Raw genomic sequence first — 23856 nt, forward strand, 5'->3', positions numbered from 1 at the left:
ATGCATGTTCTTCCTATTGAAGTGTGCTGTCAGTTGCAGAATTACTAACGCTACAGCTGCTGCCTCTTCTGGATGGTCTGCTCATCTCAATGGCAACTTTATCATTAAGCGGCAAGTGTGATACACCTGAGCCTCCTAACGATCAACTGGCATGAGGTGTGACTGGGCGACATGGTACCTGATTCTGCAAGGGCCCTCATTAGGTACTTCATGATGGCTGATCATTAAGGCCCTACCAAATTCATGGTCCATTTTGGTCAATTTCACAGTTGTAGGATTTTAAAAATGGTAAATTTCATGATTTCAGTTATTTACATTTTAAATTTCACAGGTATTGCCATTGTCGGGGCTCTGACCCAAAAAGGAGTTGGGGGGGTAATGTAGCAAGGTTATTTTAGGGGGGGCTGCATTACTGCTACCCTTAGTTCTGCACTGCTGCTGACAGAGCCTTCAGAGCTGGGCAGCGGGACAGCGGTGGCTGCTGGCCAGGAGTCCAGAAGTAAGGATGGCCTGGTGTGGTGTTACCACCCTTCCTTCTCCACTGCTGCCTACAGACCTGGGCTCCTAGTCAGCAGCCACCACTCTCTCGCCACCCACCTCTGAAAGCAGCAGTGCAGAAGTAAGTGTGACATGGGTATGACTTCTATGCTGCTGCTGGCGGGGTGCTGCCATCAGAGCTGGGCACACAACCTACAATCACTGCTCTCCAGTTGCCCAGCTCTGAAGGAAGTGCAGAAGGAAGGGTTGCAATACCGTGTCCATCCTAAAATAACCTTGTGAGCCCCTGAAATTCCCTTTTGGGTCAGGCCCCCCAAAATGCTGGTCAACTCCCGTGACATCTGTGCAGTTGAGGGTAAAAACACAGAAAAGGCCTGATTTTATGGGAGCACTCCAGATTTCATGGCCCAGGAGGCGTTTTGCATGGCTGTGAATTTGATAAGGACCGATCGATCCTCTACAAATCCTCTATAAATACAGTTTTATCATGTAACAAAGTATTTATATACAGAGCTGGAACAAGCATATAAAGCCCAAAGCAGTAAGTACTCAGTAGGGACAGGGGATATGGTTCTCTTAGACTGTTTTGAGACTAAAAATAGTTTTCAGATTGGATTGCTGGAAGGCGGGGGGAAGGGGAACAGACAGCACATTTAGCTGCTGGAAAAAAATGTCATTGGTTTAAGCTTCTGTCTGTATATCCAGCGGCACATGGAGTGTACAAACCTGAGTCAGTGCTACAGCCTGGTGTAACCAGGAAATTAATGGTGCCAAGTTTAGACTGCCTGGCCCCAGGGTGCACACTACACTTTACAGCAATTGTAGAGCGAAGGAGCCAGGGTGTTGTTATAAACCCCCATGAGGACTACTGGGAATCGGGTGCAGTATATTAAAATAAGGTAACTGAATCAGAAGCTCAAGCCTGATGGGAAGGGGAGAAGCCATTAAAAGCCAGGCTCTTTTACACAGCTGTTCTGTTAAGAACGTGCTAGTCTTAGGAGTTTGTGTATCATTTTTTCACAGTCCTTTCCCCTCCTCCCCAGATGCTGCCGTTTCCCCGTTTTCTCAAGTTTTCTCCTAGTGTTTGCCCAAGATGTTCTCCCTTGATTTAGGTCCAGTTCCCACCCAGATTGACAGGAGTTGCAGGCTCATATCTGAGGGCCTTACAATATAAATATATTGCTGCAAGAATGCACTTCTACAACTGACAACCTCGGAGGCAGCATGGTACACTGGACTAAATATGGGATGACAAACCAGGAGCTTCCAGGTTCCAGTCTTTAGCTCTCCCACCCACTCACTGCCTAACGTTGGTCAAGTCACTTAGGGTGTGTCTACACTGCGGTGCTCTTTCTCAATACTTCCGGTCTCCTGAAATATCTATTTCGCATCTTGACAGAAATTCGCTCCAAATTACGAAATAAGCTATTTTGAAACTAGCTCAAACTAAGCGATGCAATTTGCATAGCTCAAACTCACCCTTAAACTCTGTGCCTCCATGAGCAAACGTGAATAAAGAGGGAAAGTGCACATCACAAAAAATATGAGACAGTCTGGAGCTGGGGATTTGGCTTGGACCCACTGTTTAAAAGTGAGTAGTGAGATCTTCATTTCTCCCAGTGCTGTCAGTGAAGTAAAGTGTAGAAAGTGCTTTGGATGGAAGATGCTGTAGAGCAAAATATTTTTATAATGCTGTGAAGATGTGAAACCTTATATAAATGCTAAGCATCATTATTAGGGTGTCTCAAATATACTGCAGATAAGAAAAAAGCATAATACTTTCCTCTATTTATTAGTACTAGAGATTTACCCAGCATTACTTGGCTACTGCAAGGCAGGGGGCTGAGGGTGTGGGAGGTGCAGGAGTCAGGACTGGGGTGTGTGGGGAACTCAGGATGAGGGGCTAAGGGAGGTGCAACAGTCAGGGTTGGGGGTAAGGAGAGGATCAGGGAAGGGGGTTGTGGTTTGTGGGGGTGCTGGAGTTAGAATTTTGAGGTCAGAAGGGGCTCAGCTCTGTGTGTGTGTGTGATGGAGGTGCAAGTCTCAGAATTGGGGAATGAGGAGGGGCTCAGAGCAGGGTCTGGCTGCAGCGGGGGCCATGATAGTCAGGTGGTGGGTGGGAACTTTACTTCCACTGCTGGCCCAGTAGGGTTATAGCTGTCCGAGTTCCCATCTCTGGCCCCGTGCTGCCTCCTGTGATTATTACACATTATAATTGTCCCCTCCCTTTCTGTGTTAAGAAAAACAGCCCTGATCCTGCTTTGAGTTAAGAGGAAGCTGCAAACCAAATTTGGTGGTCTTGCCATCTGGGAGAAGTTCTTGAACAAACAGACAGACAGACCGTTTGTCTCACTCGCTTGCTCACAGACAAACTCTCTCAAATATATAGTAGATGATTGATATTTATCCTGCATCAGTGCCCCAAAAAACTTAGGTAGCAAGCTCTTCTGGGCAGGGCTTGTGTTTTTCCCTTTGTCTAGCCAGCACCTAACAGGACAAAATTGTGACCAAGGATACAGGAAAGTGGGTAGGTTGCTGAATTAATATTCAAGCACATGGTGGCTACATCTACACTGGCAGCTTCTTGCGCAAGAACTCTTTTGCGGAAGAGTTCTTGCACAAAAAGTCGTCCACAAGAGCACGTCTACATTGGCATGTGCTTTTGTGCAAGAGCATCTATGCCAGTGTGGATGCTGTAGCCAGATAGGAACCCCCCTTGTAACATCCATTTTTGCTTGCCTGGAGCATACAGGGCACACAGAGCAGAAGGCCCAGGCTGCTGTGACCGTGAATGGCTGTAAACAGAGATATGCCAATTGCTCACCAAGAGGCTGCCAAGGAGTGTCCTCGACTTAACTCATATTGATACGTCCGCGGGGGGAGGAATCTCTCGCCCAGTAAAAAAATGTCTAGTACTCACAATTTAATTATCTCTCTTGCAAGTGTAAATTAACTTGAAACTTGCTTATAAGAACTGGCGCCACAAAATGGACCAGTAGAATTTGGCCTCTTAGATAAGAAAGAGGATACGGGCCCCCAGGGGTATAAAGATGGGTTCAGCAGCACATTTTCTCTGAGTGTCAATCTACCATCTATCTGCTGGTCGGGTTAGGTGTTTGATCTCCCGAGGTTCCAGAGGGGACGCCCACCTCGTATTCGTCTTTCCTAGGAATTGAGAGACCGGCCCTGGCCTGACACGCTGGAGTCGAGAGGCACAGAAAGGGGTAAAAATTGTACCTGGATGTGGTTCTTTGCTTAAGTATATATATACATAGTGTTAGAGCTCTTTAAAGATTAAGCTGTCATTTGGTACCATTATTTCTATTTTCTATCTTTACCTTTTTCCTGTAACCACTTTTTAAGACCTATATATAGATATTTGCTAGCATTTAAGAAATAGAGCAATAGCCATTGTAACCATATGATTTATAAGCTTCTTTAATAAACCTGTAACTGTTAGAGGGTATGTCTACACTACCCCGCTAGTTCGAACTAGCGGGGTAATGTAGGCATACCGCACTTGCAAATGAAGCCCGGGATTTGAATTTCCCGGGCTTCATTTGCATAAGCGGGGAGCCGCCATTTTTAAAACCCCGCTGGTTCGAACCCCGTGCAGCACGGCTACACGGGGCATGAACTAGGTAGTTCGAACTAGGCTTCCTAGTTCGAACTACCATTACTCCTCGTGAAATGTATTAACCCACGACACATTGATGAATGAAGCCTCTCCATGGAGTGCACCGTAAACCAATGCTCAGAAATGGGGGACTTGCACGTATCAATCCAGACCATGGGGCTGTGCAGCTGATCCAGAAATCTTCAACATGGCACTAAAATGTAGACGTGGTGTGCTCAGTGGTTAGGACACTAACCTGGGAATTGGGAGAGCTGGATCCTGGTGCCCATACTGACCTCTCCGGTGCCTCAGTTTCCCCTCCCCTCCTTTTGTCTGTCTTGTGTATTTAGATTGTAAAGAATAAATGGCAGGGACTCTTGCTATGCATGTATACGGCACTTACCACAGGGAGGGCAGGGGCTCCTATCTTGCGTGAGGCCTCTAAGCACTATTGTAATACTAATAACGGGAGATACCCTGCTTCTGTTGAAATCAGTGAGGCCCAGATTTCACCTAGTCTGTCTATTTCTTCCATGTTGAGAGACCTGTGTTGGTTACTCATGCACCGTAGCCAACAAAGGGAGCTGAGGAAAACAGGAGGGAGAGAGTTTTGTGATCATTTGGATGAGTGTTTTTGATCCATTAGGCCAGGTATACACTAGACCTGGAAGGTTGGGTTAAGGTTCACAACTCCAGCTATGTAAAATATGTAGCTGGAGTTGACTTTCCATGAACCGAGCTCAGCACTGGCTTCCCTTTCTCCTCGCAACTGCAAGGAGTACTGGGGCAGACCAGAGCCACCCTCAGCATTTGATTGAGCGGGTCTTAACTAGAGCCACTAAATCAAATGCCAGAACATTGATCTCCGGGGCAGCAAGTGAAGTGGTGGCCTTAGTAAAAAAGTGCAAAGCAGATGCTAGAGAAGAATGACTTCCAGGGAAAGGCAAAGTCTTGCAACTCCAGATAGTGCTGTCACCCAGAAAATCATTTTTGAAACTTCTCTGGGCAGGGACACGTGTTTAATTTTGACATAATGTTATGGCAACATAAACAGCCTATTGAAAAGTATTGCCAGTCTGACAGCCGATGGTGTGCTCTCCCCATCGCTGTACTGACCCGTTTATGCCCTGTCCCACTACAATTAAATACTATTACTGAGGTGGAAGTGTTGCTATTTTACTAATTTGTGTAAACATTTGACACACCCTTTGTCTGGGAGGAGCGGGGAGCCATGAGTATACTGAAAAATACCCACTAGCCTCTTCCAGCCAGCTGCTTCAGGCTGGCACTGGAGATGTAAATGAATGTGACTGGGATTCTCAGAGGACAGGGAGAGAGCAAGGGCCCGACTCCCAGGGAAATTCAGTGAGTTGAGCACCTAACTCGCTTAGGGCTCTTTGCAAATGCCAGCCTGTCTGATGGAACATTGGAAGGCACTAGTCCAGTGTTTCTTAAACTTTTTAAGATTGAGGAACACCAAACAATAATATTTTTTTATGAGGAGCACCAAGGATTTTTTGTTGAGGGGGAAAAAAAAAGGGGTCAAGGGGAAAATTATTGAGCCCCCCCCCCAAAAAAAGGGTCACCTTCCCCTTTAAGGCAGCCATTTTTAACTCTGTTGTTTAAGAAACACTGCCCTAGTCTTATAGACAGTGCCCAGGACAGCTAAACTGAGTAGGGCTCTGCATGGATCTTCTTGCACAGAACATCTTTTAGGGTTGGGGTCTTATGTTACATAGACTTGTAAAGAAGGCGGAATTGTACATTGCTGTTTCTGCTGCTTTCTTCATTAACTCTCTTCCAGGTCCACCAGAGGGGGTTATTAAAAACATTCCAGGGGCCCCCAGTCCCCACTGTCAACTCCAGCAGCTCCGCAGGGGGAAGGCAGGCTTCCTGCCCATCCTAACTCTGTGCTGCTCCCGGAAGCAGCCAGCACCATCCCTTTGGCCCCGGGGAAGGGGTCTTTCATAGAATCATAGAATCATAGGACTGGAAGGGACCTCGAGAGGTCATCGAGTTCAGCCCCCCGCCCTCAAGGCAGGACCAAGCTCCTTTTCATGCTTCCCCCACCCCATTGGCTGAGAACTGTGGCCAGTGGGAGCTGCAGGGGTGGTGCCTTCAGGCAGTGGCATGAGAAGGCTCCCTGGCCCACCAGACTAAGAGCTGCTCCCGGAGGGATGCACTAGTCGCTTTTGGGAGCTGCCTTAGGTAAGCTCCAACCCAGGGGTGGGCCACTCCAAGAATTTGGAAAGTGGCTAAGGGCTGCACTCTTTCATATTAATGGAGGAGGTGAGGGATCTGGGATGGAGGCTGATGCAGAAGGGGGCTTTCAATAAGGGATTGGGGTGCAGAAGAAGGCATGGGGTCTGGGAGGGAGTTTGGGGGAAGGCGGCAGGTGTGACCTGGGTTAGGGGACTAGGGTGTAGGAGGTGGGTAGAGGGGTTTGGGCTGTGAACTAGAGCAGGAGGGGGGCTGTGACCTGGGGCAGGGGACAGGGGTGCAGGATCTGGGAGGGGAAATGGGGGCAGAGGGTTTGGGTGTGAGGGGTAGGAGAGCAGAGGGTTGGGGTGCCAGAGGCAGGCTCTGTCTGGGAGACTTGCTTGCCTTGCAGCCAGCAGCCTTTCCAAGCAGACTCCCTGCCTGCCCTACCCCCACATTGCCTGCAGGGACCATGTGGTTTCCTGAACAGCTACAAGCCGGAGGGGAGGAGGGGAGGTGCTTCCCAAGCTGCCTGTTGACAACAGGCAGCTCCCATTGGCCAGGAACCAGACAATGGGATTGTGCTGGGGGTGGGAGCAGCGCACAAACCTTTTCCTCCCTTCTCCAGGCTCACAGCTGTTCAGACAGCCCCACAACTGTATTTCTTAGCAGCCTGCAGGGGGCAGGTTGGGAATCCACGAGCCAGATCTGGCAGCTTGGTGGGCTGCATCCAGCACACCGAGGGTATTTTGCCCAGGCGGGCTCCGATCCCTCCTGCACCCCTGCCCCAGCCCAGAGCCCACAACCGAACTCCCTCACACACACCCCCCTGCCCCAGCCTGGTGAAAGCGATGGAGGGTGGGGAAGCCCGAGTGATAGGGGGAGGGGTGGGTGGATGGAGTGAGTGGCAGGGCCTCAGAGAAGGGACTGGACAGGGACATGGCCTCAGGGAAGGGGCACGGCCAAGATCTTTGGCTTTGTCCACGACCCTGCCAGGGAAGCATGTGGAAGCCCTAACCATGCCAGAAGAGCGCAGCCCACAGCTTCCGGGGCACCAGCCAGGCCAGGCCAGCACTGCCCAAATGTTGGGGGGACCCCCCTCCGCAGCTTGTGCATGCATGGGGGCCCATTTTCTGTTCGGCCCTGGGGCCAGGAACGACTGTTGGCCGGCCTCCTCGCTGCCCACATTGAGACTAGTCAAGCACATCTTTGTTTCTTGGATTTATAGCGTGTTGAGCATTCTTGATGTACATCTGCCTGCCCCAGAACAGACGGCACCGTCGCCAGTTTAAAAACAAACAAGCAACAACATGCTGCTTTTTGGGGAGATTTTTCTGTTCAAAATCCTGGTAGGAGTCGGGGGAGGGGGAACGGTTTTTTTTACAAGGGGAAAGAGGGGAGTGAAACAAAATTCTTTGTAGCTTGAACAAACACAGCTGAGATCCCAGATACTCACACATCGCATGTACAGACTGAAAATTGATGCCTGTTGAAACCAAATGCAGTCTTCTTTCACTTGCCCACTGAGACCCTCTGCACTGGGGTCCGTGTTTGCCTGTTAGTGAGAACATCACCACTCTTGAAATCCATGGAATCATAGGATACTAAAAGTGGAAGGGACCTTGAGAGATCATCAAGTCCAGTCCCCTGCCCTCACGGCACGACCAAGCACGGTCTAGATCATCACTGATAGATAGAAGGAACGCATTAGTGTCGACAGCTGCTCCTACCATAACGCACAAGCCTGAGGACTTGACCTTGGCTTTTTGGCAGGGAAAAGCAGTTCAGATCATCTTTTGATAACACTCTCTGTGTAAAATTGAGCATTTGGTGCATAAGCTGCTTAGCTTAGAGCCAGGATAAGTGATAGTACCTTTAAATCTAAGGATATGTCTACACTGCAAGCTTCTTTCAGAATAAGCTTATTTCGAAATAATTTCGAAGCTTATTTCTCGGCCGTTATTCTGGAAAAACGGGGCAGTGGAGACGCACCCTAAGTGTCACGGAGTGGCGGGGCCCTGTAAACAAAGAAGATCTGGCTCTCCTGTTCCAAGACAGGGGCTCTTGTTTGGCTAGTTAAGGGGACAGGGCAGAATCTTTAAAGAATCAGGGAGAGAGCTGGTGAGCGGCCATGTCAGAGGAGGCTGGGGCAGTCAGGCAGGTGTGAGGTGCTGGAGACTAGCGAGCTTGGAGGAAGTCTTGGAAAGAAGAAGAAGGTGTTTCCTGGGGAAAGGCTGAAGGCAAAGAGAGCAGCAAGAGGAGTTTGTTGGCTGGTGTCCCCAAGCTGAAAAGCCAGGCTGGAGAGGGCTGTTGGTGGAACAGCAGAGGGCGTTGCTTCCTTGCTCTGTCTCAGACTGCCAGAGCCATGGGCCAGAGGGAATGTAGAGGAGCAGTGGACAGGCCATCCTTATAAACTGTGGGGCCCTACATGACTGAGGCTGCCCCTGCCAGCGCGACTTCTGCCCAGGACTTGGGGCTTCCTGGCCCTGCCCTTCTCCCCCTCCCTCTGCAGCTTCTACCAGGATTCAGGGGCTTCTCTGGGACTGGCATGGAGCCACACAGGTGGAGGTCTCCTCTTCGCCCCCGTCTGGCAGAAGGGAGCCCTAGCGGCTAGTTGCTGGCCAAGAGGAGCATGTGTGGGCAGGGAGAAGGAGAGGAATCAAGCCGCAGAGGTGACAAGGCCATCCTCAGGCATCCAAGCACATAAGGCTGCGTAGGGGCACCTGAAAATTTGGTGCCTTACGCAGCTGCATATTTGGCGTATGCCTAGGGATGGCCCTGGCAGTGGAGAAGTTTACTGGCTGACCTCTGCGGGGTTGAGGAGTTGGACTCAGAGGAACCATGAGAGAGCTAAGGGAAGGGAGGGATGCTTCCCCACACAGAGGCAGTGGGGAAGTCCCTGTTGGAACAGCAGAGTTGCACCACAGTTGGAAGGCCTGAATTGGCCGTCCTGGTGTATGGACAGGGAAGGACATGGAGAGAGTCCTAACATGATTGAAGGCCTGAGATGTGGGGCATCGAGTGAGAAGACATCTTAAGTTTTAATGGCTGCTTGCCCTGGGCTAAGAAATGGACCCCTCGTTTGGGAATTCTGTTGTGGACTCTGTGGAGTATGTTGTAATAACCCAGCCCCAAAGAGAATTAAACCTGCAGTGAGGCTATTGGGTCACTCAAGAGGGGAAACTGAGGGATCTCTGGTCATGCAGTGGCTTGATGACAGAGCAATCCAGGAAGGATGATCCTATTACATTATGATGCAACCAGAAATGACCTAATGACCAACCTTTGAACATGGCTATCCCTACTGCTGTGGCTGTCCTCTTTCAGGGCTTGTCTTCGCTACATAGTGAATCAACGCTGCCGTGATTGATCCACCAGCCGTTGATTTATTGCATCTGCTTAGACATGATAAATCGATCTCTGAGCACTATCCTGTCATCTCTGATACTCCACCAGAATGTGAAGAGTAGCCAGACTTGATGGGAGTACATCCCCCACCGACCTTACCACACGGAAGATACTGAGGTGACTGGAGATATTTAAGAGCAGGTTGGATAGACATCTATCGGGGATGATCTAGATGGTGCTTGATCCTGCCCTGAGGGCAGGGGACTGGACTCAATGGCCTCTTGAGGTCCCTTCAAGTTCTAGTGTTCTATGATTCTATGAGGTAAAGTAGATCGACTTCAGCTGCGCCATTCACATAGCTGAAGTTGCGTATCTTAGATCAACGAAGAAGGGGCGTAGTGTAGACTAGGCTTTAGATGAGACACAAAATTGAGCTCTTCCCCACTTGTGTCTCTGAGGACTCCCTGGTACTTTTTAATAGTAAAGGCATTCTGGCCAAATTCCAGTTCAGGTGATTACATTCTGCCTCCCTGAATTACATCAGCCGATTCAGTTAGTTACGGTGGTGATTCTTCACTTCCTTTCCTAAACTCTTTTGTAGTGCGGCTGTGCACTGTTAAACATTTACTCAGTTTCGTGCTAGAGTGGTAAATGAAATGTGTTCCTTTTGGGAATAAAATGTGCTAAAATGAATGTAAATTAATCAAGATGAGTGGCTGAATCTCCTGCCTTGTGCTTCTCAGATGCTTGGGAAATTGTATACTTGCTTTCATCCAGTGTGCATGTATGTGTGCATGGGGTGTGTGGGTGTGTGTGTGATATCACAATTTGTCCACGGTTTGTGGAAATGCAAACAAAAAGAGAGCTGGAGAAAGAACTGTCTACAGAACAGCCTACCAAGAAGGAGAAGCAGAGGTAAATTTAGCCTTCTATTTCAGTAACACTTGAAAACACCTTCAGTGCAGAGCTGTCAGGGTGAAAAAACAAAAATCAATATGAAATGATGATTTTGATTGGGTCCATTTTCAAAGCTGTCAGGAGTTGCAAGTGAAGTGCAGTAACCAGCAAGGAAAAACACTTTTATTCAGCTTCTTAAAGGGTCCCACATCCTGTAAGATGCAACTGTTTTTGCAAGATGGGACTGGGGGATGGAGAAAACGTTAATCTTTGAGTGAAAGGAAGTTAAAAAAAATACTCCCTCCCCTCCCAAATCATCTTCTTTTTAATAAAATGAAAAGCTGCATCTCCACAAAGCCATGTCAGCTTAAATGACACAGCATGTCAGTTGTAGAAAGCCTGGCTCAATTTGGAGGCTCTGAGGAGAACATAGTATTAACCAAGCTGTTGTCTTATAGTGATGTATTCCTCCCCCTAACCACAAGGAGACCTAGTGCCTTCAAACCTTCAGATCAGTCCCACGGAGCAGGTAGTTTGGGAACATTTCATTGTACGCTCTGGGCACATCGACACTATGTCTATATTCCTGGGTTCGGTTTAGCAGGTCTAGGAAAGACCCGCTAAATTGAACTCAGAGGGTGCCCCTGTTGGCGCCAGTACTCCTGCTCCTCACGAGGAATAAGGAAAGCCGATGGGGGCATTTGTTCCCGTCGACCTCCTGCTGTGTGGACGGTGTGGAAACACAATTTAAGAAACGTTGACTCCAGCTATGTAATTAATGCAGTTGCGTATCTTAATTCGACCTTTAGCTGTAGTGTAGACCAGTGGTTCTCAATGTGGACCATATGGCTCCCCAGGGGGCACCACCTTACTTCTAGGGGGCCACATGGAAAAAAACAGAACATTAGGGGGCCAGCCAAACTTAACTGCCAGGTGTATAATGAATGAGGCTCAGAAAGGGGCCATGAGCAAAAAAAGGTTGAGAAACACTGGTGTAGACCGTCTCTCAGAAGAGAAGCATTGCCAAGTAGATGAGCTCAGAATTAATGGGGTCATCCCTGATTGGATTCCCCAGCTGGGTTACGTATCTCGAAACTAGGAGTACTTAAGAGTGCATAGGAGGGCAGGTTAGACATTGTAAAAATAACCCTGAGTATTGAGCCAAATGGCAGCTCCCAGATTGTAACTGAGTAGTCCTCGCCTTTTTGAGACAGGGGCCAATGTGTTCACTTGAAAAGAAACCAGGCTCAGTTTATCCCGTCTGACAAACCACAAAGTACATCTTTCTAAAATTATAGTGGTGTCGGAGACAGCAGCAACTGGCTCTCTTTGACACTTTCCTATTTTCCAATAGAGATGCAGACTTCTGAACCCCTTGTCACACTGGTTATCAAGTCGTTAAGAATCAAATAAACCTAGTATTGGTTTCTCACTGTGGCAACCTTGAGTTAAGTATGGCCACACTGATATCTGCCGAGGAGCAAAATTGCCACAGTTTATCATTATAATTATTCCCTACCCCCTTGTATATCATTTCAAGGCAGGCATGTTGAAGAAGAGAGGGGCAGGGGAAATCTCCTTGTAGGTTGTTAGCCATATAGAATGAGAGACAGCAGGGAATGGGGATGTTCTTGATGCTCAAGTAATGTGGGATGGAATGTTTTTATAGGGAGAACATGCATGTACTAACACATGCAAATGACTGCTATTGATTGAGTAGTATCTCCGTCTGACATGATGAGTAAAGGAAGCAATTAAGGGCTTCCACTTTTAAAATCAACTATCTCAGAAGAAATCACTATTCATTTTAAACATTAGACTTGCCATCTAATCTTTCTTTCTGCAGTGACAGTCTAAGGCTATGTCTAGACTGCAAGCCTCTTTCGAAAGAGGCTTTTTCGAAAGATACTTTTGAAAAAGCCTCTTTCAAAAGAGAGCGTCTGGACTGCACACGGAACTTTCGAAAAAGCAAGCCGCTTTTTCGAAAGAAAGCAGCAAGTGAGTCTGGATGCTCTCTTTCTAAAAAGCCTGTTTGCTTTCAAGAATGCCTTTTTTCAAAAGAGCACTTTCGAAAAAAGGCGTTCTTCCTCGTGGAATTAGGTTTACCGCCGTCGAAAGAAAAGCTTCATTCTTTCGATTTAATTTCGAAAGAACGGGGCTGCAGTCTAGACGCAGGTGAAGTTTTTTCGAAAAAAGGCTACTTTTTTCGAAAAAACCCCTGAGTCTGGACACAGCCTAAGTGCAAGTCTATGCTAAACTGGAAGGTCATCTTAAGATATAGTAAATAATATGGCTGGAGTCAATTTACCTTAAACTGAATTTCTCCAGTGTCGACACAGCGGGAGGAATGGCCATACCTAATTCTCCCATCAACTTCCCTTACTCCTCACGAGGAGTTGGCGTACTGGGGTTGATGGGAGTGTCCTCAGCATTTGATTTAGCAGGTCCAAACTAGACCTACTAAATCGAATACCAGAAGATCAACCTCCACAACATCGATTCTCTGTTTAATATAGACATGGCTTAACTCCTATAATCTATGCATTACCTAGGACAGTGTAACCCTTGCAAGAGTCTGATTTATCTTGTGTAGTCCAAATTTCACCTCACTTAAAAACAACTTGTTTACAAAAAACCAGACATAAAAATACAAAAGTTTCACAGCAAATTTTGTTACTGAAAAACTGCAGACTTTTTCATTTTTATCATCTAATTCTAAATTAAACCAATAGGAATATAACTATTGTGCTTACATTTCAGTATCTACAGGTTGAACCTCTCTAGTCTGGTACCCTCCGGACCTAATCAATGCTACACCAGAGAATTTGCCAAACCCTGGGAGGTCAATATTGTCTAGCAGCATTACCGACACTTCCACAGCTTACTGGACTCTTAAAAGATATTTAGGGATAAATTAGAGCTAAATAACAGCACAGAACATTGAAAGTCAGGACTGGTGGCAGTAAGCAAACTTTATGGGATCACAAGAAACTTGGCCACACCCATGGTATGTGGACATCCTACTAATTAAAATCATGCCAGACCACGGATGCTGCCCGACCATTGAGTGCTGGACTAGAGAGGTTCAAATTGAGCATATAGAGCAATATAAACAAATTGTTGTGTGTATGAAGTTTTAGTTTGTATTGACTTCCTAGGGCTTTTAAGTAGCCTGTTTATAAAACTAGGCAAATATCAAGGTGAATTGACCTCTGTGTACCTGTAACGGTACATGTACCGCTGCCTTAGAACAGCTTACCTAGAAGAGTAAATTGTACCACATCTATGGCCATCTATAATGCTTTAGTTATTACTAAGGTTTAGTCTACACTATGCCTTCTGTAGATCTAAGTTATGCTACTTTAGTTACGCAAATAACATAGTGGAAGTTGACGTCCTTCCCGCGGTGTCTTCCATGCGAGGGCTGCTCTCCCATCAACTCTAGCTACTAGTCTTATCCTGGTGGAGTACCCAAGGCCACAGGAGAGTGGTTGGAGGTCAGTTTATTGCATCCAACCAGACACAATAAATCAACTGCCAGTAGATCGATCACTGTAGCGTAGATCCATGGTTTAGTGAAGATAAGCCCTGAGCGGCAGAACATGGTCTTTTGGGACAGTGATAGGAGGCATGGATTCTGGATCCCCCTGCCTGAAAAATCACAGGCCCCTAACACTTGAGCAAACGGAGAAGTCCATCTAGCAGTAACAGGCCAAATGGTGCATAGGTAAGCAGTTCCAATTTAGGGATGTTAAATATTGGTTAATTGAATAGTCAAGTAACCTCATGAATTCTTATTGGTTAGTCAACTATTCTATAGTCCCTGGGCAGCCGGCAGCTGGTGCACTCTGGCCTCATGCATGAGCAGACCCCTGCCAGGTAGAGGCTGGTCCGTGAGGGGAGCCAGTTTCAAAACCAGCTCCCTTTGTAGACTGGCTGCCTGTTGCCCTTTGCTGCCGCCTCTGATAATGAGGCAGTGGTAATGAAGAGGCAGCAGCGTGGGGTGGCAGCAGCCTCTGTCTAGGGGAAGGTCTGAGCTCCCAGATCCAGCATGAGCCAGAACTGAGCTGGGCTGTCTGCCCGCCCGGCTCCTCATATGCTTTAAATGCAGAGCCACAGGGGTAGATCCTGGACCCATCACAAACCAGAACTGAACCAGGCTGCTGGCCAGCCTGCTAAAAAATTTACTGACAAGTGTGGGGGGGGGATGCATGTAGCCTATAGCATTAACCTGCCAGCTTTTGCTTATTAGATAATCGACTACATTTTTACATCCCCATTCTGATTCCATCCAGCCGCAATCAGTGATGTACACATGCAAGGTTGGATCTTGCCAGGATCGCAGGACATATCTCTGTGATGGCGAGGGTGCATTACAGCACCACCGGATGAATCAGTTACCTTTTTTAATAGCTGTACATTAAGGGAGTATAAGAGGAAGAAAATAATATAGCAACTAAATAAAACTATCGGCACTAAATGTGCAAGCTCATTAGAAATCTTTATTGTTGGGGTTATAGCTTACTTTAAACCTCCACCGCCTCTGGAGAGATGTATACTCCTACATGGAAGAGGAAGCAGGAAAGATGGGAAGTGTGGTTAAATGGCAAGGACCAGGGGTTATTTGAGCCCAACATAAAAAGGGAAATCCAACCAAAGCCTCGCCCATGGAAAAGAGTTAACGGCTCTGGCTGGTAAAACACAGGATGGAAATGATTAGGGCTAAGGGAGTTTGAAGAGCAAGTGGTCCAAGACACACAAATAACCAGCAGTTTGGTAGGCAAGGGGATGTCTACACTGGGCAGCTTTTAGCACCAAGGTTGTGTTGACACAGCCCTGGTGCTAGAAGTCAGTGCGTGTGAACGCTACTTGTCAGCACTGTTGCTGACAAAAGATGTCTACAGGAGAGCGCCCCTGCCAACAAAGCAGCGTTTGCATTTGCTGTGGCAAATCTTTTGCCGACGGGGGAGCGGGTGGGGGTGAGAGGGGCAAAGGGGGAAGTTGTTCCTGGGCTCGGAGCATCAAAAGGACCCACGGTTCTTAGCTGCCATTGCTGCTATCACAGGAGTGGCAAAGCCAGGGCCCAAGGCCCTTAATACACCTCATGGCATGCCCCGGGCAGCACTGAGGATTGTGGGGGGGCATTGCGCTCTGGAGGTGCTGAAAACCAGTTGGCCCCACCCCTTCTGCCTGAGGCCACGCCCCTTCTGCCCTGCTGGGAGCACGGAACCGAACACCCCTCCACACACACAATGCCCAGAGACACAACATGTCTGTCAGCCCCTCTGCCTATGAACAATTTTGTAAGTGCAGACAGAGCTTAAATGAGAAGCAAGAAGAATCAGTTGGTCCATTGGGTTGTTGGGAAGATGGGAGCCGTGACGGAGGATACTTGCCTTGCAGAGAAGTTAAATGGCTTGTTCTCTGTAGGACAAAAGACAGCACATTCGTCCCAACCAGTTTACTCACATGAGGCGTCCGACTCTGACTGACACTAACTTGAAGGACGTGCGGGGTTGAGTTTTTAAATGCTCCTCAAAATATTGGACCTCGCCAATGGTTGGCGGTTACTCAACTATATCTACTATGGCAAAGCCCTGACCATGCCCCCTGGATCCTGTGTGCCTGTGTGACGGCGCGTTGGGGGTCCCCCGTCTCCTGCACCCCGAAATGGCACAAACATACTGCACCAGCCGGTGAAATAGAGGAAGTTTATTGCCTCTCCAGGATACAGCACAGCACAGATGTAATCTGGTCCCAGAGCTGGGCTAGGATGCCTCAGGCCCCCTTGAGATGGGGGGAGACTGGGCCCCTAAACTCCAGCTCCTCTCCCTAGGCTGTCTCCTCCATGCTCCCAGACAGCCACCAACTCACTCTCCTCCAGCCCTGCCCCCCAGCCAGGGCAGCATTCCACCTTCCTTTGTTCCTCTCCATGGGGGGTGTCTGGCCATACTGGTTGCATAGTGACTCATCCTGTTTTGCTGGGTCGTGGTACCCACGGCAGCCAGTGGGGGTTACCCCAGAGCCAGCAGCATAGAAACCAGCCAGGTACCCCCACTACGTCACAGTTCTCCCCCCTCCGAGAGCGAACTGAGCAGGGTCACTCCGCTCGTGACCTAGGGAAGTTCGGGTCCTCTGCGTGGGAACCCGCCCTGGGGACATGGGTGCTCCCCTTGACTCGGGCCGGCCGTGGCGAGGCCCCACATGAGCTGGCTTCCCTCTGTCCACTCGCCGCCCTGCTCCAGGGCGACTGGCACAGGCCTGTCCTCAGGGGTCACACCCACCCTTCCGCTGGCCTTGATCTCTGGCCAGGGTCTCTCGGGCCGGGGCCATGAGCCCAGCGAGCCTTCTCTGGACAGCCAGGGCGGCTTCCACCCCCGATGCTCCATCCAGGGAGGACTTCCCCTCCCATAACTCTCTCAGCAAGCCCAGAGGGTCCTCTATCTGGGGTAGAGACCCCCAAGCCGCTTTCCTACTGTCTTGGGCCTTCCCGCCCCTCTGGCAGGAGTCACAGGACCGGGAGTACCGCTGCACGGCTGTAAAGATTCCCGGCCAATAGAAGTGCTGGAGCAGCCTCAGCCGGGTGCTCCGGATCCCCCGGTGGCCCCCAACGGGGACGTTGTGGGCCAAATACAGCAGCTGGAGGCGGTGCTTTCGGGGGACGACCAGCTGCCGCTGGACCCCCCATGCCCTCACCTTCCTGGGGGGAAGCCATTCCCGGAACAGGAGCCCACGCTACCGCAGGAATCTCTCCTGGCCACCTCTCCCCCAGGGCTGAGCTGCACGGAGGCCATCCTGGTCCCTCAGCCTCTGCAAGGAGGGGTCTGCCTGCACCTCAGCCTGGAATTCAGCTGCTGAGGCAGGGATCAGGACCTGTTCCCCACCTTTGCCTAGGTCCGGAGTCCCAGCCTGGCTGGACCCCGTGTCCACTGGGATGGGACCCTGAGGACGCTGCCAGGAGTCCTTCCCTGGACCCACGTTGTCAGCCCCCCGCTGGCTCTGGCTCCAGGTAGTGACTAGAGCCCGCTGGGATTCATGGGGCCACTCCTGTAGGTCATTCCCCATCAGCACCTCGGTGGGCAAGTGCGGGTGCACCCCCACTTCCTTGAGGCCTTCCTTCGCCCCCCATTTCAGATGCACCCTGGCTACAGGCACCTTAAACGGGGACCTGTCTATGCCCTTCAGGGTCAGCTGGGTGTGGGGTAGTATCCGCTCTGGGGCCACTATGTCGGATCGGGCCAGAGTCACCTCTGCCCCCGTGTCCCAGAAGCCCATCACCTTCCTACCATCCACCTCCAGGGGTATGAGGCACTCGCTCCGCAGGGGCCGTCCTGCCCCCACCCGGTACACGGAGAAATCCGCCTCCTGAGAATCAGACCTCCCAGGGGAGGTGCACTGAGCATCCTTCCCCTCTCTCTGAGCTGAGGTTTGCCTGCCAGCCCCTGCCTCTGGGGCAGCCTGCCCTTCTTCCCGCCCCAGCCAGTTAACCCTGGAAAGTCCCCGGTCCTGGGACCTGGTGCACTGAGCCCTCTTGTGGCCTTTTTGCCCACAGCGATGGCAAGTTAGGCTTTGGGCTGTCTCTGTCCAGGCCCTGGCTGGTTCTCTGGGGCACAGACGACCTGTTCCTTGGTCTCGCCCCGTAGTTGACTCCCTCTGTCGCTCAGCCGAGATCCGGTCTCTGCGTGGTTCCCTTTCTCTCCGGGACTCCCGTTCACACCCGGACCGGCTCTCCGTGAACTCATCCGCCAGCCTCCCAGCCTCCTGGGGGTTCTCTGGTCTTCGGTCTTTGAGCCACAGCCTCAGTTTGGGTGGGCACGCTTCATAAAACTGCTCCATCATGAACAGCTTGAGCAGCCCATCTGCGGTCTGGGCTCCGACTCCAGACACCCACTTGCGGCAGTATTGCGCCAGGCGGGAGGCCAGATCCACATAGGTCTCCCGTGGCTCCTTCTGCACCCCCCGGAACCTCTTCCTGTACATCTTGAGGGTCAGCCCGAACTTGTGCAGCAGGGCCTCCTTGACTCGGTTGTAATCCCCTGGTTGTAGGTCCTCTAGCTGACTGAGCACTCCGGCCGCCTCCTGGCTCAGTGCGGGGACGAGCTCCTGCAGCCAGTCAGCTGGGGGGACCCGTTGCAGTCCACAGGCCCTCTCAAAGGCACTGAGGAACCCGTCAATGTCACCCATGTCCTTCAATTGGGCCACCACAAGCCTCTCCAAGCGTCTGGCAGTCCCGGGATCCCGGCCCCCATCCACACTTGGCGCAGCCGGTGCCCCGCCGGGTCTCCGCTCTGCCATGGCCAGCTCATGCTGTCGCTGCCTCTCTCGATCTTGGCGCTCCTTCTCTCGGTCCTCTACTTCCAATTCCCTGATCCGCAGCTGGATCTCCAGCTGCCGCAGCTCTGCTAGGCTGCCCCTGCCCTAGATGGGCTACGGCTTGCAGGCCTCCTGGGGGAAGCTGTCTCATCTCTCCGGTGGGTTCCAGCGCTCCTCCCCCTCTGTGAGCCTGACACACTCTCAGGGGGGGGTCTGGCTGCTTCCCCTGGGGACAAGATCCTGGCCCTGTGGCTGGTCATTCTCTTCCAGCTGGGCAATCAGCTGGGCCTTGGTTGCTTTCTGCACAGGCAAGCCCCTCTCTCTGCACAGCCCCACCAGCTCTGCCTTCAAGAGTCGGGCGTAGGCCATCTGCCCGCTGGTCCCCTCGGTGCAGACTCACCAGTCTAGTGCTGCAGCGCCCCACGATTCCCAGGAACTGCTTCGCTCTGTCTCCAGCACGCCTGGCTCCAGGGCTCTTGCTTCTACAGCGCCTTGTCGCTCGTCGCTGGAAGCTCTATCCACGGGGTGCAGTGCATCCCACTTCTGACACCAGTGTGACGGCGCGTTGGGGGTCCCCCATCTCCTGCACCCCGAAATGGCACAAACAGACTGCACCAGCCGGTGGAATAGAGGAAGTTTATTGCCTCTCCAGGAAACAGCACAGCACAGATGTAATCTGGTCCCAGAGCTGGGCTAGGATGCCTCAGGCCCCCTTGAGATGGGGGGAGACTGGGCCCCTAAACTCCAGCCCCTTTCCCTAGGCTGTCTCCTCCATGCTCCCAGACAGCCAGCCACTAACTAACTCTCTTCCAGCCCTGCCCCCCAGCCAGGGCAGCATTCCACCTTCCTTTGTTCCTCTCCATGGGGGGTGTCTGGCCATACTGGTTGCATAGTGACTCATCCTGTTTTGCTGGGTTGTGGTACCCACGGCAGCCAGTGGGGGTTACCCCGGAGCCAGCAGCATAGAAACCAGCCAGATACCCCCACTACGTCACAGCCTGGCAGACCATGTTTGCCTTAGAGGCTTACTGCGACCCTCCACATGGCCTTGTTCTCTTTACTAGAGATGGGTCACAGCCTCTACCGAGCCATCCTCATCCCAGGCGAGTTCACAGCTTGGGGTAAAAACCCCTCCATAGACCTGGTCTTCCCTTTCAGGGGCAGCCTCTGTAGTGATGTAAGAAAGGTTGGGGGCAACCTGGGCCCGCCCACTACTCCGGGTCAAGCCCAGAGGCCTAAGGGCGCAGCAATAGACAGGATTTATTTTACTCCCAGTCTGGCAGCATCTTTCCTGGGCCATTGTCTCCACCAAGCCCTCCCAGTACTTTCCCTCTGATAACTGAACACGTCCGTCCTGCTCCACCATGGCACTCTACCTTATTGCAGGGCCTCAGCTCTCCCTCAGAACACCTCTCACTCTCAGATCTTCCACCACCACCCTGCCCGCTCTGCAGGGAGGCCTTAATGTGCTGCAGGGGCTCTAATTAGCCTGCTGTTTCCTGCAAGCTCTTGTTTGGCCCCAGGTGCTTGCCTGATTATACTGCACAAGGCCCTTGTGTAAATCCCTTCTTTACTCAGGAACTGTCACATAGGGGTAATGGCACGTAGGGTGAAGAACCCCTCTTGCCTGTCCCTTTTAAATGTTCTGTGCCTCTTTAAATTGTCTGTGCATGCTGGGCCCGTCTTCTCCCGTTCAAGTCTGTCTTGCTGACCAGGCAGTCCACTGGGCTGGCCACACGTACGCCCTTCACGGGCGGGATAGGAGGACCCCGGACCCGCCCTCTTTCATGGGTTCCAGCTCCTGTCCGGCTGGCGGGGATTCCTGCCGCAACTCGTCAGCCTGGCTGAGGCACCCCGCCCTGGGCTACTTCCTACCCCCTGCTCCCACTGCCGCTTGCCTCTGAGGACATCCTTTAGCGGCACTTTGGCGGGAGCTGACAGCCCACAGTCCCACCAACCTTGGGCTCCAAGGGTTCCCCCCCAGAAGGGAGGAGGAATCTGGCTTCCTCTCACCCCCGCTCACACCTCCTCCTTATTGCTTGCCTCCCCTTCCCCCCGTATCCAACGTGGCATGGGCAGGTCCCTAAGCCCCACCCCCTGATGCGGCATGCTGTGGGGACATGACGCTACAATGCTGCCCCGGCTCCCGGACAGCTCAAGCCCTGCCCCCAGCCTGGGCCCACTGCACCGCACCGCTCAGCTGGGCTGTGGCCCATGAGCAAATGGCACAGACTGCTGGCTGAGCCCTGCGCTCCCCATAAAGCACTGGGGGTAGGGCACTAAAAGTGCGGGGCTCAATTGCCCCATCACAGGGACGAAGAAACTGTTTACCCAGCGCCCTGCATACCTGTCCTCCATAGAGTGCGGCAGCCAGCTGGTCTGGGGCTGTCACAATATGTAAGCTGATTGCAGCTCTCTGAACTCTTATCATGTCCTTATCTCATATCTTAGCAGGAATTACACCTGCAAACCAATTTGACCCACTAAGATGCTGACTGAGAAAAGCCATACTGGACCAGTGTCCTAGACCAACCACTGAACTCTTTATTCTGACTGCTAGTGTATCATTTCTCCCCCATGTTTATTTAAACTAAATTGGATTGCATACTTGGTATGTGAGAGCTCTTTAGGTTTCAGTCACTGCTGTGTTTTAAATTAGAGGAAAATAAAAGAGTAAACGCTCATGTGAAATCAAGACACCAAGGTGCCCCGAAGTGACTGCAGAGATAATCACCCCATATTAGCTCGACAATATCCACACAGACACTAAAACCTTTTAAATTATAGGCAGTGGGGAGCAGTTTATTATACCCTTAGCATTAATGAATATTTCATTTATCAGGAACAGCATGGCAAGCGTACTGGTCCTGTTACATCTGTAAAATGATTCATATTGCTAACAATGTCATTTTCTATTTAGAAAACAATGAGTAAAGGATTTCATTATGAAGGTTAAAAATAGATACAGTATTTATGGTTCCAGGGACTTGATGCCTACGTCAGTGTGCACAAAGCCAAGTGAACATGTTTTCATGCAGAGCGAAAGAGGTAAGGGAGGGGGGAGAGCCATAACGCTGAAAAACTTAGCAGCTTTACTATAAATCTTCAGGAAACTCAAACAGCCATTAATGTTTGTAGACATTTTAAGTGATGATTTCATAATCGCTCCCATCTATCTGTGGCTTGCTATAGATGAGGGTCGTTTGGTTAATGTACGTTTCAGTCTTCATTGCCTTTTAACTAGTTTTTAATCAGTAATTATTACCGAGCTGGAATGGTATGCATACTCCTTTTTGCTCTCTCCCCGGAAGAGTGCCAGTCAATATGTCATGTCAATTAGTGTGTGATGCGTGGGCTGGCAGGAAGCGCGAGAGCTGTTGCTTGCAAAGGGCAGCTGGATAACTAGCCTGTCTGTCTGTCTGCTCAGTTTTGCAAAAACTCACCCCCCATCGCCAATGCCAGTGTTTGCAGTAGTCAGGGTGTTTGGGGAGACAGGGCCACGGTGACGCTAGATCACAGAAAGAAAGGGGAAAAAACCCCTATGAGGATGGGTTTATTTGCAGCTAAGGATTGTCAATTTCTGTTGAAGGCAGGATGCAAACATGGTGTTGTCTGCTGCTTTCTTGCTCTGATGGCTTGTTTTAGTAGAGTGAGTGTTATGTGTTAGTCACAGACCTCCCCCGCCCCTGCTTGCCTGGGTATAACTTGAGAACGATAGGGGGAAAAAGGCATGTAGTCAGAGAAGGCATGAGTCAGAGAAGAGATCCAATGGTGTGCCCAGAATGCCAAATGGAATTGCATCACAACTGACAATCGGCACTTCTGCAATATGTAACGGTCTACACTGAGGGAACCTTAAAAAAATCTGTTTTATCTTTCAACGCTATCTAGCACCTCCCATTTTAAACGTACAGGTTGCATATCTCCTTTCTTAAAGGGTAGCTTATGTCCAAGTGGTCCTTCATGGCTCTTTGTTACACTTATCCTTACCAAATTAGACTCTGTTTTCTTAGTTTGATACTTAGTTTGGTGGTTTTCAACATGTGCTCCGCAGACCCCTGGCATCTGCAGTTCCACTCACAAATGTTAGGGGGTCAGCAAATAAAACAAAGGTTGAAAACTGCTGCTGTGATTAGATCGTCCAGGGAGGGTGGTGGCCCCTAAAATGAATAGGCAGGAGGACATACCGATCGAAGCCAGCGAGTGAAATTCACAGTGTGGACGTGCTTGCCTCAACTTCTACAGAACTTTTGGCCGTTCCCAGGATCTGCAGAATATCACATCCCTAGTTTGTAAGCTCGGTGGAGCAGGCACTGTGTAGTTTCTGTATCTGTTCAGTGCCTTGCAGAATGAGGAGCAGAACTAGCACAATAGTCACAATATCTGTTACCGAACGACATGGGCACTGCCTGTCTAGGGCGGTCTCCATCGCATGAAACGCGAGTAGAGATAGAAAGAGAACGGGGAAGCGCACAGAGATGGCTGCCTTGTAGCTTTGCTGGGCGGAGCAGGGGGAGCGGATGGTATTGGTGTATCACTGTCTCCACGCTACAGGGATTCTGTGATACATTCTTACCTGTTCACCAGCACTGGGCCCTCTTGAATCACATCCTCTATTATACTTGGAAGAACTTTAGTTATAGGCTGTTTTAAAGTTGGGTGAGCCTGCCAGCTCTTTAGGGATGGGGCCAGCGTTTATGCTTCAAAGGACAGTTAATCTGTGTGGTGGGCAACTTATAACTATCTGCTCACCCCCACCGCTGTGCCCATAACAACATTTGCAGGGTGTACTGCCAATAGAGACGTTAGCTGAGCTTTCTCTGCTCCTGTAGGTTCTGGTTAGAGGGCAGAGAGTTTTCTGTAGAAGGGAAAAAGGGAGTTAGTGCATTTTTGGCAGGTGTTCTGTTTGCACCCGTGTTTCCTGCTGCTGCTGGAGCTGTTTGCTCTCTCTGTGACCAGAGAGGGATGTGACATGCCCTTCGCCC

The 23856-nt window shown here is 50.5% G+C and overlaps 1 long non-coding RNA gene across 1 annotated transcript in view; it reads left to right on the forward strand.

Annotated features, from left to right (window-relative positions):
- The first annotated feature begins 9665 nt into the window (after window positions 1–9665).
- Window positions 9666–23856, forward strand: part of LOC112543956 (uncharacterized) — a 30019-nt gene continuing 15828 nt past the window's right edge. Inside the window, exon 1 of the long non-coding RNA XR_003087249.2 lies at window positions 9666–9838. This is a non-coding gene — a long non-coding RNA (uncharacterized LOC112543956). The remainder of the gene's footprint in view (window positions 9839–23856) is intronic.

The sequence above is a fragment of the Pelodiscus sinensis genome, chromosome 21 (assembly GCF_049634645.1).
Source record: "Pelodiscus sinensis isolate JC-2024 chromosome 21, ASM4963464v1, whole genome shotgun sequence".
Classification (NCBI taxonomy): domain Eukaryota; kingdom Metazoa; phylum Chordata; order Testudines; family Trionychidae; genus Pelodiscus; species Pelodiscus sinensis.